Source organism: Ochotona curzoniae, unplaced genomic scaffold (genome assembly GCF_017591425.1).
Source record: "Ochotona curzoniae isolate NIBS_2020 unplaced genomic scaffold, NIBS_Ocur_1.0 contig_4612, whole genome shotgun sequence".
Lineage (NCBI taxonomy): Eukaryota > Metazoa > Chordata > Mammalia > Lagomorpha > Ochotonidae > Ochotona > Ochotona curzoniae.
Genome location: NW_024466343.1, coordinates 8,276,712 through 8,291,206, shown reverse-complemented (window position 1 = coordinate 8,291,206; position 14,495 = coordinate 8,276,712).

Below are 14,495 nucleotides of genomic sequence, written 5' to 3'. Positions count from 1 at the left end.
AGGAAGGGCCCAGATACATCACACAGTCTTAGAGCCACAGCAATTGATGCCACTCCGGTACAATAATGGTGGATGACCTCAACATCCAATTCACATCAATGGGCAGATCCATCGGTGATAAAGCAACAGTCAAAACCATACTGAATGCAGAAAAGCTGAAAGTATTTCCCCTCAGATCTGGAACAAGACAATATCATTCATACTCAATGCAGTATTGGAAATTTAAGCAAGAGCAATCAGGAAAGAAAAAGAAATAAAGGACATCAAAATTGAAAAGGGAAAGGTCAAGTTATCCATATTTGCTGATAGCTTGACGTTGAGCATGGAAAAACTAAAACATTCAACCAAAAATCTATTAAATTCCATTAACCAAGCCAGTAAAGTTTCAGGTTACAAAATAAGCTACAAGGGCCCAGCGCGATGGCGCAGTGGTTAAGGTCCTCACCTTGCACGCCCGGGATCCCATATGGGCGCCGGTTCTAATCCCGGCAGCCCTGCTTCCCTTCCAGCTCCCTACCTGTGGCCCGGCAAAGCAGTCGAGGACGGCCCAAAGCTTTGGGACCCTGCACCCACGTGGGAGACCCGGAAGAGGCTCCTGGCTTCGGATCAGCATAGCATCAGCCGTTGTGCTCACTTGGGGAGTGAATCATTGGACGGAAGATCTTCCTCTCTGTCTCTCCTCTCTGTATATCCACCTTCCCAATAAAAATAAAATAAATCTTTTAAAAAAAATAAATAAGCCACAAAATAGTAATTTTATATTAAATTTTCCGTTTGGATAGACAAAGCAAGTTGACCTTCTTCGCACTTAGCAATCAACATTATGTGGATGATCACATTAGGAAAAAAAGTATGCTTGCTGTGAAGTCATTGATCCCATCAACAGAATGTTAACCGTAATCACCACTGCAGCACTTTGGCGTTCAGTTATTTATGCACCTCACAGGTCTACGGGAACCTTCGTTTGGTAGAATTACTCACTAACCCTGAATATCATATCTAGGATCACACGATACAATCTCTGAGGTTTGGAGCTACCTAAATATCCAAGACACTTTAGCCGTCAGTGAGCTGTCCTCAGTTGGATCACAAATGAGCTCGAAAATGTGACTGAACAAATGAAAATGGCTGCAAGAATGTGTGACTTGTAAAAGAAACGGAGCCTTCAGATAGTACATGACCTGGAGGATGCCACCTAGTGGTTAGCCAAAAAAGAAATAGCAATGTGAATGCACTTTTACTTAATTGGGAGACCTGAACAGAAAAAAAAGGTGATCTTCTAATCAGCGAAATACCCATTTTTAACACCTGGAGGAAAATCTTTCAGGAATACAGATAACTCATTTTAAGATTAAACCTAGGGACCGACGTGATAGCATAATAGTTAAGGTCCCCACCTTGAACACACTGGGATCCCATATGGGCACTGATTCTAATCCCAACAGCTCCACTTCCCATCCATCTCCCTGCTTGTGGCCTGGGAAAGCAGTCAAGGACGGCCCAAAGCCTTCAGACCCTGCACCTGCGAGGAAAACCTGAAGGAAGTTCCTGGCTCCTGGCTTCGGATCGGCACAGCACCAGCTGTTGCCACCACTTGGAGAGTAAATCATCAGATGGAAGATCTTCCTCTCTGTGTCTCCTCCTCTCTGTACATCTGCCTTTTCCATAAAATAAATAAAATCTTTTTTAAAAAAGATTAAACCTAAATTCTTAACAGTTTTGCTTAAGAAAGTGAAAAATGAGAAAGGCAGGCATATTCTTAACTTTTAGAATAATCACTCCTTAAAGTGCCAGTCTGTTTCTGTCTACCTTCTTATTTCAGAATGCCCCACGACCTCTTTCAAATTGGAATTCAATAAACATGTACATATTGCAAATAAATGTTAGGTACTTTGGCAAATTTGAACATAATTGATCTCATTTTTTAGTTATACATGCTCATATTTTAGGTTTAATACTGAGGGAAGGCTCAACAATATTCTCTATTCGTTAAATCACAAGGTAATATATTTTACTTGGCCAATTCTATGTATCGAAAAGAATTGAGTAGCAAATATATTAAGGGAATTTATAATCATCTGTATTAACTGACTTCTTCTGCATACAAATTAGTCTTTTAGTTCAGAAATGGCCTTTTTGAAGCAATATAACTTCCTAATTTGTTCTTCAGGACTTCAATACCTACAAGTTTAAAAGTGGTTAGTGGTAAGCTTCCATGGCCTATGAAACCTGAAATGTTAATGTCACCTTATACAATAAATGACACACATGATATTATTAACAAGCTACTTGTTAAAACTCTTTCCTGTTATGGGGAAAGTGCCTGAAAAACACAGCAACTGCCCTTAACAGATAGTATTCTGAAACACCAGCTACACATTAGTTTTAAAAACATAAGCTAAACAGTAATGACTCCCAAAAGTGAAACACCCACAGCCCAAATCAAATCAATTAAACCATGAAATCGCTCTAACCAGAAGAAGCTTTATAAGGTTTCTGAAGCCAGACCTCATTCTCCAAGAAATAGTCAAGGTCTTTCATTACTCTGTTCTTCTTGCCGTTCTCCTTTTTCTTTCATACTAGCAAGAATTTATTCTGAGAGTTAACACATATTTTTTTAAATCTAGACTTAAGTGTTACTAATCCGAAAGAAATTTTTACCTAAAGAATTATCAGAATCCTTCAACATATAGTATGAAACCAAAAATTTATCACCAAGTCATTAAACCTTACTTCTTAGTCTGAGTCCTGTAAAACCATTCCTTACTCAGGCTAAGCAGACTAGCTAATTGGATCTACAACCTTGCTCTCTGGGCTTTAATGTCCTACACACCTGCTTCGGTTGAATGACTAGCACATTTTGCATCGCTCTAGTAAAATATTAACAGAATCAGCTTTGGGGAGGGCCGAAGAATTGAACTTAAAACTAGGTTCAAATCTTGTCTTTGCCACTAGTCAAATATGTGTCCTCTAGCAAGTGAATTTAATTTCTCTAGAACCGGTTCTTCCTTTTCAAAGTACAGATGATCATGACCTTGCTGAGGGGTGGCTGAGAATTAGGTGAGGTGGTACTCAGGCACAGAGAGCTCTCAGAGCTTTGTTGAGGCCTCCTCATCAGTGACTATTTTAGTGTTTACTACACACCCTAGATACAATAGTAGGAAGCAGAAACAATCTCACCCCAAGATGATAATTTTCAGATGGAAAATGATTTTTTTAAAAAGGTACCTAATAAAGTAATTGCAAACAGTGATGTGTTTCTATGAAAACAGAGATTGGGATCAAGAATGTGAGTAAGAAAGTTAAGAAAGGTTTTGCAGTTGGGTAGGCTTTGCAGTTCATCCAATTAAGCCAGCACTAAGGGATGCCCACATCCTAGATGGGAGTGTCAATTATAGTCCTAGCTACTGTGTCCCTCATCCAGCCTCCTACTAACACATCCTGTGAAGCAGCAAATGATGACCTATGTGTTTAGGCTTCTGCCGTGGGAGACTCCGAATGGAATCCTAGGCTCCTGGCTTCAGTCTGGGACAGCCATGGCTGTTGACAGCATTTGGTGAGAAATCAGTAGTAGACGGTAGCATTCACTCTTACCCTTTTTCACACCCCCTCCATTGCTCCATATTCCAGTGAGTGAAACCAACATTTTGCATTGATTAAATGGTAAGTGGTGGGGCTGGTGTGATAGCTCAACTAGCTAATCCTCTGCCTGAAATCACTGGGATCCCATATGGCAGAGAGCTGATGTTCTGGCTGTCCTGCTTCCCATCCAACTCCCTGCTTGTTGCCTGGGAGTTGAGCATGGCCCAAAGCCTTGAGACCCTGAACACACATGGGAGACCCAGAGGATGCTCCTTGCTCCTGGCTTTGATTCTGGCCATTGTGGCCATTTGGGGAGTGAATCAGCAGATGGAAGATCTTTCTCAGTGTCTTCCTTCACTCTGTAAATTTGCCTTTCTGATAAAAATAAATGAATCCTTAAAACAAAGATAAGTGGGCCCCGTTGTTAGCCTAATGGCCAAAATCCTCACCTTGCACATGCCGGAATCCCATATGGGTGCCAGATCTAATCCCAGTGGCCCCGCTTCCCATCCAATTCCCTGCTTATGGCCTGGGAAAGCAGTGGAGGATGGCCTAAAGCCTTGGGACCCAGCCCCACATGGGAGACCTTGAGGAGGCTCCTGGCCATTGGCTTCAGACTGGCTTAGCTCCAGTTGTTGTGGCTGCTTGTGGAGTGAATCATTGGATGGAAGATTTACCTCTCTCTCTCCTCCTCTCTGTATATCTGACTTTGCAATAAAAATAAATCTTATAAAAAGATAAGTAATAATTTTAAAAGGATTTGCCAAAGAAATGACATTAAACTAATAAGTGAAGGTTGTCATTGGTCCCGCAACCAAGCTGCCCACATCTCATATCAGAGTGCCTAGGTTCAAGTCTTGGTGCCACTCCTAACTTCAGCTGCAGCCCCTGAGAAGCAGTGGTGATGGCTCGGATAGTTATGTCCCTGCCACACATGTGAGAAACCTGAGTTGAGTTCCTGGCTTCTGGCTTTGGCCTCTCCAAGTCCTGGCCATTGCAGGCATCTGGAGTATGAACCAATGGATAAGAGCACTGTATTTCAGATTTTTTTTTAATTAATAGGAAAAAACTTGGTAGTCAAAATATAACAAGGACCTAACTAATGAAATAAATAGGAGCAAGTGTATTCAAGGCAAAAAAAAAAATATCAAGTAAAAAAAGCTCTAAAAGAGGGAAGCATTTGATCTAGCAGTTAAGACACCAGTCAAAATGCTCACATCCCAAATTAGAGTAAAAGAGCTCAATACCCAATTGTAGATTCTGATTCCTGCTTTAGTGTAGACCATGGGTGCCAACAGTGATGGGTAATTTCGGGTAATTGGCTTCCTGCCACCTACATGATGTGAGAGACCTGGATTGAGATCCTGATTCCCAGCTTCAGCCTAGCCCCAGCCATAGGTGAACAAACTGGCAAAAATGGAGTGCGTACTCTCTATCCATCTGTCTATCTATCTATCTATCCATCTATCTATCTCTTTCTGCCTCTGAAATGAAAATTAAATGCTCAAAGAACAATAGCAAGAGCTTTCACATAAAATAACCTTCAACATAACCAGAGCACAGAGCTGGCACGTGTTGGGGCTAGCAATGTAGCAAGCAGAGTATTGGAGACCATGGCAGGAGTCTGAATGGGAATGATCAATTCATTAACATGTAACAGGAAGGGTAATTTATCTATGAATCAGCCAGGAGTCTCATGATAGTTCATATCAGTCTCAAGTACAGGCACAAAGGCTTTCTCTTCCACCAACTGACAAAGGGTAACCTATGTTTGCCACAGTACATGCATGTGGTTAGCAACACTGCAAAGAGAAGAGTGGGGGTGTGGAGCATCCACAGGTATAACCCAGAAAAAACTGGCTGATGAGGTCACACTCCTGTTGAGCAGGAACACACAATGCTAATGGCAAATAAAATCTTCACCAATTACTGATCCCAGGAACGAATTTGGAGTGTGAAATTCCAATTCTATGAATACTGGAAGTCTCTTGTCAATGAATTACACTTTCACAATAGGCTTAAGTGCTTATGATGATGAATTTTCTGCCTGCTTGATGGGCCTCAGAGCTACCCACATAGTTGGCAAACATTTCTGTCTGGAAGAGTATTTCCAGAAGAGATCAGCATTTTAATTGATTAACTTAATAAAGCAAATGACTTTCCCCAGGGTAGCTGGGTGTCACGCAGTGTTGAGGGTCTATGTAGAAAAAAAGAGCACAGAAAGATGACTTTACCCTGTCTGGTTAAGCTGGAATAGCACCCTTTTTCTTCTTTGAATGTCAGCACTCTTGGTTCTCAGACTTCGGATTCAAGCTAGGTTTACATCGTTACTCTACCCCACTTCCATTTGCAGGCCTTCACCAGCTGTTTTGGCTCTCTAGGGTGTGGACACCAGATAATGGGACTTCTTGACCTCTGTAAGTGCAAGAGTTAACTTGCATAGGAAATCTCACAGTTACACGTATATTCAGATGTTCCTTGACTTACATGGAGTTCTAAGAAGCTCATCATAAGGTGAAAATATCGTAAGTCAAAACTGCACAGAGTACACCTAACTTACGGAGCACCATAGCTTAGCAATGCAGTGCAGAGAAGGGCATCATGGCCTCTCCGCACAGCTCTGTGTCTGGCTGGGCACCACAATGCCCTGCCACTGCCCAAGATCCTGAGACAGTCTCATACTGCTTACACACACACACACACTTCCTAACAGCCCGTAGTCTACACCAATGGACTTTCCACATTTTCCTCCTAACTCTTTCACAGATCTCTGAGCCATTTAGTAGCATAAGATGAATCTTCCAAAACCCAGTGCCTCTTTACACAAAGACAGGAAAGGGTTAATATCAATGATTTCCAGAGAAGGAAAAAAAAATGAGACTTGTTTTTTTGAGAAGGTGAGCAATCACACCCCGTGTCACAGACATTTTTAGAGCACTGTCATTACTCTGTAGTCTCACTTGAAGTGGGGATGAGTGCCACAAAGGAGAGCAGCTCAGAGCCTGCTGCAGCTGCCCAGATGGGAAATGAGGTGGGGACTAACGAGGTGCCAGTGAAACCAGAAAGTAGAACATAATGGAGGAGGCGTTTCTGAAGACACAAAGAAAAGGACTTGTTGATGAATCTGATGAAGTGAACAAAAAGCTGAACTTCCCATCAGAAAATGAGGAAGCAAGACTTTTAAGAAAAATGTAAGTTTCATCATGCCATGTTCAGGCTTTGAGTAGGCATGCCAAGGAAGATTTCGGGGCTCAGAGAAGGGGTCTGAAGTGTAGATGGAGATTTGGGAGTCATTAGTGGGAAGCAACAGGACTTGGATGTGTTACTGGGACGAGGAGGGGAACCCAGGTCAGAGGCCTGCGAAGGCCCTACGGTGGAACCTGGATGGTGAACAGCCACCAGCAAAGAAGGAAGTGAGAAGAGATTATCAACCAGAGAAGGCACGGTGCTCTCATCATCCACCTCCCAACGTGAAAATATTGCAAGGCTGTTTCACCATTTTTTAAATTCAGAGCATTTCATTTCCTCATTTTTCTCCACTGCCACTGCAGAAGAAGCATGTTCTGTTTCACTGAAAAGAGATACTTTGTTTTATTTCATTTTTATACTTCTGTTTACTTTTCACGGAGAAGCTGTTAAAAATAAAATGAAACTTAAAGCAGATAAAATCACACAGGCAGTAAACGATCTGAACCACAAGAAGAAATTCTTTCAGGGAAATCACGTTTTAATTGGATCTGGTGTTTACAAATCCTAATGTGATTTCCCACATATTATTAGATGTTCTGTAACATAAATTATCTGCAGTACTCCACTCCCAAAACAAAGGACATTATTTAATAAAAACTGATTTAAAAATTCAAGTAGAATTTTGAAAGCTTCTATTCTTACTAGCTTTTTCAACATCAGAATCACAGTAGCCATTGGAGTTACTGTCAATGAGGAACAAAATTTCTTTTTTTTTTCAGTTTAAGAATTTTTTTATCATATTTTGAACAATCTTTACATAGTTAATTAGAGTAAAAAGGTTCAAGGGCTACAGGAAAGTGGGTAAGACTATTATTTCCACATTGTTTCCTTCATGTATCTGAGGTAAAGGGGAACATTAAGGCAGAAGCCCCACCCAGTCTCCCTGATGTGGGGCATGCTCTGAAGGTCTTGCTCAAGTGGTTTTGAGGTTCACCAGTTCTGAATCGCTGCCAATCTTGCCACTCCAAGGACTTTGAAGTCTTTGAAGAACCCACTGGTTGACATAGTCCATCATAGAGTCTCCATTTGCCCTGTATTTCACTGCCAACTTATGGCTGAGGTGGTTGATCGACTTGTTCTGTCCTCTGTCTTTTCATGGTTAGGGTTCTGAGTCTAGCAGTTCAATTGGGGAAATCTCCAAAGAAACTTTGTCTGAGGTGTTCCCAGACCAGATTCTTGTATGTGCTAGCAAGTAGAGGGCCCGGCACAGTCCATGGCCCTGATGAGCTGGTGGTTAAAATTGCTGGGTCAGTTCTGTTTCCAGCCCTGTCTTCCACTGGAACCAATGGGTGTTGCAGTCCAAACTGGCGCTGCCCAGCACAAACTCAACCGTCACATAAACCAGTGGGAGCTGCAGCCTAGTTGGAGTGACCCACAATAACCCCCACCAGACCTACCCCCTATCCTGGTTTGCCAGTATGTGCAGCAGACTAGTCCAGTCTGTCCCACAACCCATTTGGCTCTCAGATATGTCAATGGGCATTGGAGCCTAGTTCCATCTAACCAGCTCCATTATGCAGCTTACACAGATGTTGTTGGGAGCCTCTCTGTCTAGCCACCCCAGCCCCTGTCCTAGTTTTTGTGCCCTCCAGTGGAAGTGGTTACCCAAGAGGGAAGAGCCCACTATTTCCCTCCCAGGCCTCTCCCACTCCCGGATTATGCACTCTCCAGGTGGTTCCGTGGTTTAACTTGACAGAATTAGCTCCCAGTGCCAGCCTTTGCCAGCTGATGCTGCAGCTAAGCCCAAGCAACCCTCACCCACTCTAATTTTGGTTGCACCAGTATGAACAATCAGCCCAACCTGGCTTTTCCCTGATCTAGTCCACATGAGGCCCACAGGTGTTGTAGCCCTGCTTAGTCTGGTCTGCTCCCATCCCAGCTCACCACTGGAAGTAGCCATCCAGCAAGAGAACTCCCCTATATTCCCCTCCAGCTCTGCCCCCTCCCTTCCTGGTTCTCACATGTGCTGGTTGGGTGCTGTGGTAACTTCTGGCACAGGCAACCTCACCTTGGCATTCCACATTGTGCACTGGTTTTTGCTCGTGACCGAACCTGTCTCGACCCACACTCTTCTGGTGCTCGGATTTGCCAGTGAATGTCGTAAACTGATTCAGCCTGGTCTGCTCCCTACCCATGCCAAATGTATGCCAGTGGGAAACTTTCCATGGCCTATTCTGGGCTGTTTGCTATCATGCTTCCTGTGCGTATGTGCAAGGTCTGTGTCCTGCCAGAGGAGTAGCCCAGGCTCCTCCATCAGAACCTCTCCCAATGCTAGATTTGGCACAAACCAGGGGGTCCATGAGCCAGCCCTACTCAGTTCACCTCCTATCCTAGCAGGAACAGTGGCTTTTCCTGACTGGCCTTCAACCCAATCTGGTTCTTACTGTTGGATGCTTCAGCCCAGCCACAGCTCATCTATACCCACATACAGCTCACACATGACTCAGTAGGGGTTGAGACCTAGCCTAGTCCATCCCACATCTGTGCTGGCCCTCCAGAGCACCAGTGTTGGAGTCTAACCCAGCTTGGTGTGTCCAGTCACAGTCCACACTTGTGCTAAGTGAGACTACAACCGTATCCAGATCGGAACGCAGCCCCATTTCCAGCCCCATACTCCTTCGTGGAACCTCAACCCAGCTAGGGTGTCCCCTTGGGAGAAGCAAACTTTCTTATCATGCATGTTCATTTCGTCCTGTGAAACGCAAAGTGTGCTTAGGAAATCAGTGTTGCGGGATACTTTAATGTACAAAATTAGAAGCTCAAATGCCCAGCGAAGGTAAGTAAACAGACAATATTTGTTTGACTTCTTGGTAAGCATCAAACACTAGATGTAAACTAAGGCAAATCTATTCATTGAGAATTCTATTTCACTAAGGTAGCAAATTTCTTCAGCATATCAAGTTATAGCTAGGGATGATGTCACCACATAGCAGATAAAGATACTGTCTGTGACATCCTGTATGGGCACTGGTGTGTGTCCTGGATGCCCGACTTGTGATTCAGCTCCCTGCTAATGACCTGAGAAAGGCAGCAGAATATGACTCAAGTGTTTGAACTCCTGTAACGGGCAAGGAATTCCTGGTTTCTGGCTGCTGGCTGGCTCATGTCTGACGCTGCAGTAAGTCAGCAGATGGAGAAAAAAATTCTCTCTCTCTCTCATTTTTTTTAATATTAAAATTTTCTATTTAACATTGTTCACTTAATTGAGACAGGAATTTATGCCCATATGGGACTCTGATTACAGTGGGAAGGGACAAGATATGGAGAAGGTGGTGGGACAAATATTTCAGCGCTTTTTTTTCTCCTGTGTTCACAGGGAGGGGAGGAGGGTGGCACTCCTCGCTATAAAACTGCATCAGCACCTGAGGATGGGGTACAGTCACATAACAATACCTTAAAGACCCCCATGTGGGGAAGAGTGTTCCAAGTGTGTTACTTGAGGGTTTTGATAGTTCTGAGACATTATCCACTTCATCGCCCCAAGGTTTAGAAAATCATCCAAGATCAATTCACTGACCAAGTCCAGATTAGGAACATGTTGCAAAGTGTGGCCAGGAGAGTGAGCCAACCTGTTCTGCTTTCCACCCTCTAACGTGGTACTCAACATCTTCTGCGGGCCTACATGAGCTGGCTGTCATGTCTCCTGTGTGCAGGGGGGCCTGCTGACCACTGCACAGGCATCAGCAACTGAGGAAACCCAGTTCTAATACATGCACTCCAAGTTTGGACCACATATTCTGTGATTTTCCCTGTGCCCAGGGTTTGAGTCCCTACATCTATTTGGGGAGTACCCCCAAGAAACATCACCTGGGATGACCTCAGACTTGACTCTTATGTGTAGCAGCCAGTGTGTGGTCAGGTGCAGTCTGTCACCTGCACCAGCCAAAGCACAAAAGGGCAGATGCTGCTAGCTGGTCAGTTCTACCCCTAAGCCCATCTTTCATGAGAACTGATGGGTGCTGCAGCCCAGCCTAGCCCAGACCATCACAGGCCTGGTCTTCAATAACCCCTACCAGACCCACTCTTAGCCCCAGTTTTTGCATGTGCCAGCATGTGCTGCATCCTAGACCAGTCTGTACTGTATCTCATCTGGTTCTTGTGAATACCCATGGGTGCTTCAGCTTTGCTCAGCCCAACCCACCCCAGACCCAGCCCACACACATGCCAACAGATTGTGTAACCTTGCCTAACCTGGTCTGTCAGTAGCCCTGCTCTTGTGTTCACCAGTGGGATCTGTGGCCTAACACAAGAATGCCTGTAGTTTCCCCACCAGGCCTGCTCCCAGCCCTGGATCTTTTGCTGGCTAAGGGGTACTGAAATCAAGCCTGACAAGACTTGCACCCAGTACCAGAATTTACCAGCAGATGCTGCAATCTGATCTACCCCAGTCCCTCCCTGCTCCAGCTCCCACAAATGTCAAGTAAGTTCTGTCATCCAATCTGGCTTGGTTTGTCACCACTCCAAGCTCTCAGCACAAACTGGCAGATATTGTGGTCCCACAGAGACAACCCACAATTTCCCTACATAATCTGTCCCCCAGATCTGGTTCTTGCCTTCTGGTGGGTACTGCAGGACAGTCTGACAAGGCCCACATGGGTACTGCAGCCCAACCCAGGCAGGCTTGCACCCCCAGCCCCAGCTTTTACATGTGCCAGTGGGCAGCAGGTGATGCTATTTAGCCCAGGTCTCCCACATGGTGGGTGACTTGACCTAACCCAGACATATCCTCTGGTTTCTCTCCTCTGGACCACACATCTCAGCTCCCTTGCCTACAATGACCCAGTCCATGAAAGACCCCAGAAGCCATTCCTCCCCTATCAAATATACCCTCAAGCCACTGCCACTCCAATACATCCCAGGCAATCTGCAGCCCCCATTCAGAGGGTCAAGGTGGCATGTCACCCCTGGCATTCCCAGCCTTCCCTACTTATCTTTTAAAGAAACAAAATTAGGATAGAATAAGCAACTATTCTGGAACATTGGCATTATTAACACAAATTTGGCATTAACCAGGTCCACATGCTTTTCTCCCAGCATTGCACAAGGCAACCTAGGCAGATGCCTACAGCTGAGGTTTCGCTCTCTCTCTCTCTCTCTCTCTCTCTCTCTCTCTCTCTTCTTCTTCTTCTCCCAACACATAACTCTTTTAAATAAGCAAATAAACCTTTTTTTAAAAGCTACTTTGCAAAGTTAAGAGGAATCCTACTATTATATATAGCTTTTGCCACATTACCTTATGGCAATATCAACATTTATCTAACAGTATTAGAAATCTTCCTGTCTTTACTTACCTTGATAGATCATGAGATCTTAAAGCCATAGGTACCTTTCTTCACTATTTTAGTCTGGGATCTTCAGAGACCTCAAAGTAAACATTCATGGTTCATCTCTTTTAGAATCACCTGGAAGATGTGAAAATGCAGATTCCTGCCTATATTGCACCATGAAACATATGTTATTGGTAAAGATTTCTGACCGTTTTCATAGGACCTTCAAATTGTCTCAAGAAGGTAAGTCTAAAAGGCATCCCCACCCCAGAATTGCTATATTTATTATGATTTACCCATACTTTGTTTGGAAATTATTGCCATAAAATTTCTATGAAGGGTAGAAAAGACAGTGTCATAGTAGGTAGATTTTTATAACAGAAAAAGAAGATGACTGTATCTTAAGGGAATTACACAGTACATATCTGTGCATCTTTTTATTTTTGAGTAAAATTAAGAAATGTAAATGCAAATTTACAGCTTTACAAACAATTCACTTTTTGATCAATACATAACCAAATTGTACATATAAGTGCAACTATAATAAACAATACATTTAAGACAAAGCATAACTTACAACCTCACACACAGATTACGAGTTCCCCAAAGTGGATTGGGGGAAAAAAAGAGTTCCCCAAAATTCAATCTCAAAAAACATTTTCAAGTATATGCATGATTTATATAAAAAAAAATTTCCAAAATAGTTGAATATTTTATCTGGACACTGTCAACACTATCACATGGCACATTTCAAAATATTAAATGTTGACTCAAAACAATGTGTAGTATTGCTTGAAAAATATCAAAGGTTATGCTTCAGTCTTATGGGGATTTTCTGGCTCCAGTTGAAATACAGATGCCATATTCAGCTTCCCCCCTTCTCAGAGATAATAACCATGAAACAATTCTTAGAACTAGGATTTCAAGTATTAGTGTTCGGACAGGCTGAGTCATTTTGTACTTCACAATTTTAAAAGCATTTTGTAACTACGATATGTGTTAGGATTGCAGTTATTCTGACATTTTCCTCAATCTGTGCCAAGAAAATAATGACTATGCACTTTACCTAGGGCATCAGTACTTGGGAGTGTGAGTTGCATGGCATCCCCCTATCCCTTTACTCACTAATCACGTCAGTAAAACACTTAGCCATCCTTCAAACCTAGCACCTCCACCAGAGTAATGGGATGGTTCTTGCAGCCATCTACTTTTAGATGCATCAGAGAGTGTAAGGGCTGTCATATGACCTCCTACATCTCTGGCAGATAACTAAGCTCTATTTAGGAGAGCTATGATGTTGAAAACTCAATTTCACAGAAGAAATTATAATTTTGCTACCATGTTAGATAGGCAATGATAACTAAAAAAGACCAGCGAGTGCCTGGATGTGATGAAAATGCACCAGTAACATGGAATTCACGAAATGCCCTTTACCTAGGAATGTTCCACTTGAAAAAGTTGCAAAGCACTATATTGTAAACTATATCTCATCTTGAAAAATCAAGTTAAATATCTCTACCTATCAGTCACAATCTGGTTACTGATTGACTGGTTGATTGGCTTATGTATTTATTTGCAATAAAGAAAGGCAGAGACAGAGACAGAGAGAGCTCCCGTTCATTGACTCCCTTCCCAAATAACTACAAAGTTGGGTCTGGGGCTGAGGCTTCGCCGGGCTGAAGCCACAGACACAAGCCAGGTCTTCCACGTAAGTGGCAGAAACCCAGTTACCGCAGCCATTGCCAGTGCCTCCCAAAGGCTACCTTGGTAGAAGCTGGAGACAAGAGTCCTAACCAGGAATCAAATGTAGGCACTCCAATGCAAGGTGGAAGTATCTTTAAAAACTCCCACTTCAACTCAGTTTGTGTCTTTCTAAAAGAGATGGAAGCAAGAATAAATATGAGGGGCAGCCTTTGTGGCACAGCAAATTAAGCCACCACTTGGAATGTTTGCATTTCTTATCTGAGTGCCAGTGCCAGTGACTCCACTTCCGATTCACCTTCCTGCATTCTGGAAGGCAGTAAGTGATGGCTTGAGCACCTGAATCCCTGCCACCCGTATTGCAGACTCGCATGGATTTCTTAGCGCCTGGCTGTTAGTTGCCTTTGGAGAGTAAACCAGCAGACAGAAAATTTCTGCTTTCCTTTTTTTTAAAAGAAAGAAAGAATAGGAATTTGGGAAAGATCTGAAAGATATCCACTAGATAAGATGAACAAATTATAGCCTGCTATAGATCCTATTTTCAAGAGGGACAAGAGTATTACGATAATTTCTATCCCATATGTTGCTTTTGTTACATATTAATGACTAGAACTCCTTCTTGCACATTTCAGATTTTTCAGATAGACTGAACAAAGAATACCAGCTTCAGAGCATTAAGCTCCTACAAAAAGGGAG